The sequence below is a fragment of the Grammomys surdaster genome, unplaced genomic scaffold (assembly GCF_004785775.1).
Source record: "Grammomys surdaster isolate TR1022 unplaced genomic scaffold, NIH_TR_1.0 140, whole genome shotgun sequence".
In the NCBI taxonomy this organism is placed as follows: Eukaryota; Metazoa; Chordata; class Mammalia; order Rodentia; family Muridae; genus Grammomys; species Grammomys surdaster.
Window position 1 is genome coordinate 7,157,120 of NW_021604598.1, and position 4,875 is coordinate 7,161,994.

Here is a 4,875-nt window from a genome sequence, read left to right on the forward strand (position 1 = left end):
GTTTTAAGAGAACAACCATTTTCATCTGTTTTAAATTTTCATGGGTACTTTTCCGAAGAACAAGTACATTGTTAATAATTGAAGGGAAAGAGGCCTTGTTAATCTCTCTGTATTTTAATAAGGTCCTACTGTGCCCCCTCCATTTCATTCAAACAGCTTCACTTTCCCCTAAGGTGGTTTTCTTTAAGGAACGCTGGTGGGGCAGGTGGGTGGGGTTGTTGGAGGTGGAAGAGCATTTTGATTTCCTGTTATGCAGAGATCAAGCCCTACAAGAGAGCTTCATCACACTGGGCGCTTGCTAGATCCAGAGTCATTAGCCACAGAGATGTCAGATGCTGCCATTACAAGATTCAGAAGTAAAAAGAATGGAAAGTGAGCCATGGATAAAGGAGAAGGACCGAGGGGTTAAGGCAGGAGGAGCAGACGTTCAACCTCCACTCACAATCTCAGGACATGGAGTGAGTTCCTGTGTTTTGAGGGTCTAACACTTCTCTAAGCCACATTCTCAAAGAGGCAGTCAAAGCAGTAGCCATCATTGACACCTGGCCCTGTATACCCATTATGTCACATACTCCCTATGACAGCACTGCAGCACTAAGGTCACCCCTTTACAGCAAGAAAACAAAAGGCTCCTGTTTAAGACGACATACACTAACAGCATGGCCATGCCTGGATGATTGGCTGTTTAGCTCACCATCATGAAAATCTGGGAGGAGGAGCTGCCCTAACCTGTGCTGCCTCTGCCTATATTTTGGTTTCTAAGTCTAGCTTTCAGTTTGAGATTCAAGCCCATCATGGGGTCTGAATAAACCACAGCCACTCCTCCTGTCATCTGCCCACCCTACCCAGCACAGTCTTTCTTACAGTGGCTGAATCCCACCTTCTCCATCACTGGGCAACCACTACCCTGGAGCCACTCACTTCCTGAATGCTTACAACATTTAGCCACTCAGCCTTTGACTCTGTCAAAAAAAAATAAGGCCTTGAGTACCTTGCAAGATTGACAGGTGCAGAGTAGTGCTGGGCTTGGTGGCAGGAGACACATATGAAGAAAGAGAAAGCGGTAGTGACTGGTTCAGATGGCACAGCTTCAGCCTGCATTGAAAGCCACTCTAGTGAGTGATTTTGTGCAACAAACTGTTAAAGCATGCTGTGAGGGAAGCTTAAAACAGCTCGGCATTAACACCTTGCTTTCTGGGGAGACTTTGCTCCCCCTATTTATAAGCAGAAAACCAACTACCCTGTTTGCTGGGAAGATGAGATGGAAGTTTCTTAGGCTGATAAAAAGCAAGAGACAAAAATAGTAGGGTTTCTTAGTTCACACAAAATACAGTTGTCCAGTTCAGGATGGGGCATCGCATCTTTTGCTCTCTGGACAGAAAACCATTTCTAGGCTCACAAGCAATGTGAGTGGTAGGTTATTTCTGTAAAGTTTGACCCTCAAGTAAGATAGTTACAAGATGCCAAGGAACTCCCCTCACAATATATCCCAAATTTCTCCCCTTAAAGCTATGCCAAAGTCCAGAATTTCATCATTATGGGTTTATGATGGATAAACACTGGTGCCAAAGGAAATCACCATGGCTATATTCTGTCCCAACAGCTGCAGCGTCCTCTCTGTACTTTCTGTATCCGCTTCCATCTGCTCATCTAGCAACTAGAAAATAACTGAATCTTTGAAGAATCTCTAAAATGAATGCCAAGTGTAGCCCACATGAAATGCAGGCAAATGTACAAGCCTGTAGTGCTGAAACTAGCTGAGAACTGTAAATACACTCAGCCTTACTTAAGGCAGCCACACTATCCTATTAAAAGAGTGAAGGGCTTGATCCAGCATGAAGTCTACAATGGAACAATACTGGTATTTTGTTTTGGGGGTAATCAATAACTGTCTAATTGGACTTAAGGCCTGCTAAATAGAGGAGAACTTATTCCTGGTACTACAAACCTAACCAACTACTCATGGCTGGCTAGCTAACGTTTTCCTAAACCGATATAATTCTCAACTCTATTCTAAGTACTTATTCTTATATCCACATATAAGCATAGTTCTCATTCCTCATAAAAGAAGCTTCTTGTTGACAGCAAATGATGACTATGACAAAGATCCACAACTGGTCAAAATGCAGAGAACAGGAGACCATGAGGTTCCCATCCCAAATGTCACCTAATGCTCAGGGGAAAAACCATAGACTTGAAAGCAGAAAGAGTAGAAGATCTAGAGAAGCAGCACACCTGCTGCATGATAGCATCATCTAAACATGACTGGGAAGTTGCACCCAGAAAAACCTTAACAAGATTTGCACAATGAGAACACCAGCTGACAAGTCAGCATGAATGAGGAGAATCTCACAAGGTCTAACTCCTAAATGGAGAGCTACAGGCAATCAATGGCTGCTAAGAAGAAGAATCCATTTTCTCCAGGGATGAATCCTCTGATAGGTTATCAACTCTCAAGGGGTCAGCCCTAAACACATGTACATGCAGTCAATATGAAATGGACTCCATTGACTTATGTAACAATAACAATTAAAAAAAAGAAGTCATGAATTTGAGAGGAGAGTAGGTAATGAGTTGGAGGAGGAAGAAGGAATGGTAGAAATGGTAGAAATGTAGTGCTTACATTTGAAATTCTAATTAACTTTAAATTAAATAGTAGGGAGTTGGAAGGGAAGGAGTATGGACAGTTTGGATACAAACACATTCTATACATGTATAAAATTCTCAAATAATAAAAATATTATTTTTAAAGTTTAAGTGTGTTGGTCTCTGTCTCTGTCCAGAGCTGGTTCCCCTTTGCATTCAAGTCTCTGTTTAAAAAAAAAAAATAGGATTCCGAAGCCACCAGGTGAAATCCACACAGCTCTTAAGACATGGTTGGAAATCAGTTAGTTACTTGTGTGGCTTATCCCTCCCTGTCATCTTAGTAAACCTTCTAAATTTTATCGGCCTCTTCTCCCATTCCTCTCCAGAGCAGTGTGCAAAGCCTCACTCCTATAAGTTCAGAGGGACTTGGTGACTTGTCCTTGATTAAAGTCTTCACAAACTTGGACACATATGCCTCCCCTGGTGTGTTCTGAATGCCCAAGCATCTTTGTTGCCTGTGACTGGTGTCCTCGCTGTGTCTCATCGTAGTAGAGGAAACTTCTCTGTCTTCTTGTTTATGACGTAAACTGTGTACCCCAGGGTTTATATATTAAAATCCTTATACCCAGCACTTCCAAATGTGACTACATTTAAAGATAGGAGGCAATTAATGTAATCAGAAGTCATGGAAATGCACACACAGCTGACGTCCTTAGACAAGAGGGGATCGAGACACAGTTGCACACACACAGAGGGATGACCTTGTGAAGACAGAGAGAAGATGCAGTCTTTGAGTCACAGAAGGGAGCACCAGGGAAAGTCAACTCTGCTGAGATCTTTATCTTAGACTTCTAGCTCCAAGAATAATTAAAGAATCCATTTGTTAAATAAGTTGCCTCTTTTGTTATGACCAGCTCACATGCTTCAGATGTTGCTGCTCTGTTCAAGAAGCAGGTGCGGGGCTCCCCCAGTGCCTCGTGTTCAGCTGCTCCCCATATTGCCATCTGCTGTCACCTTGTCTTCACCTTTGACATTTCCTTCCTTTCTTTGCCATTATTAATCACTCCAGTTTTTGTTTAGAGCCTCCACAAGGACTCCTCTGATGGGTGATATATTTGAACTTCCCTAACCCGGCCTTCAATTAGCATGCTGTATACATATTCACTAGTGTGTGGTTGTATGTTTACTATGTCTTTTATTCTCAGTTATTTAATCTACTCCATAAAGCTAGAGCTCAGGTGGAGACACATTAAATAGCAAGGCTTAATGGTACTTTCAGGTTGATTATCCCAGGATATTCATTATATAAACAAGACAAAGGCCTGAAATCATACTACTGGTCAGAGATAAAGTGAAGATGACTACCCATCTTTGAATCCACTTGCTAGGTCATATTACTGTCCCTCTTCCTACTCTCCATCTCTTCACACTCTCATACCCAGTCATCTTTCATGCCCAGCTTTATTCTCTGCATCCTCTTTAATTACAAGATGTACTCAAGCACACGTAACATCACTGACATAGGTACATTGCCCCTTGATGTGCAAATGCTACCTTCAATTACATATCTACAGATAGACAAAAGTACACAGTGAGTAAAATCTCACTACCACTACCTTTCACACAGTCTGCAGTTGCTCATTGTTATTTTCTTCTGTAGACTAAAAGGACAGTTAAGACCAGAAAAATTTGTTGGTTTCTCCCAACTACCTTGCTGAGTCTTGCATGTAGAAGCCTGTTCCTATGCTGTACATGCACTACCGTGTGTGAGAAGCAGGCTTTCTGTAGATGTGATTGCATTGAAAATATGCATAGCACACACACCAATGTGTACAGAGGCAAGTACCTAGGAGTACATACAGCACACACTCTATTTAGGGCACACAGAGATGCATACACACCATGTAGAGAGGCATAGTGAGACAGATATGGTCCTTCACTGCAAGTAGATTGTTCTCTTCTTCATTAAAAAATGAAGTGATGCTCCAACGGAGTCTCATCTGGCTAAACTGTGCTTCACGAAGGCATTTCACTATAGGGCCTGCTATTTTCCCCTTCCACAGTCCTAGTGAGCTATATATTCTATATGACCTAGGAGTAGACAGAATGCCTCATTTGCCCAGGCCTGGGACCCATCTCCCAGATAACAAATGCAGAGGATAAAATGAATCTTCCACCTTTGTAACCCCTTAAAAAATGAGGCAAGGAGTAGAGAACACAAGAAAGGGTAAACTCTGCCCAACAAGTCAAATATATATATATATATATATATATATATATATATATATA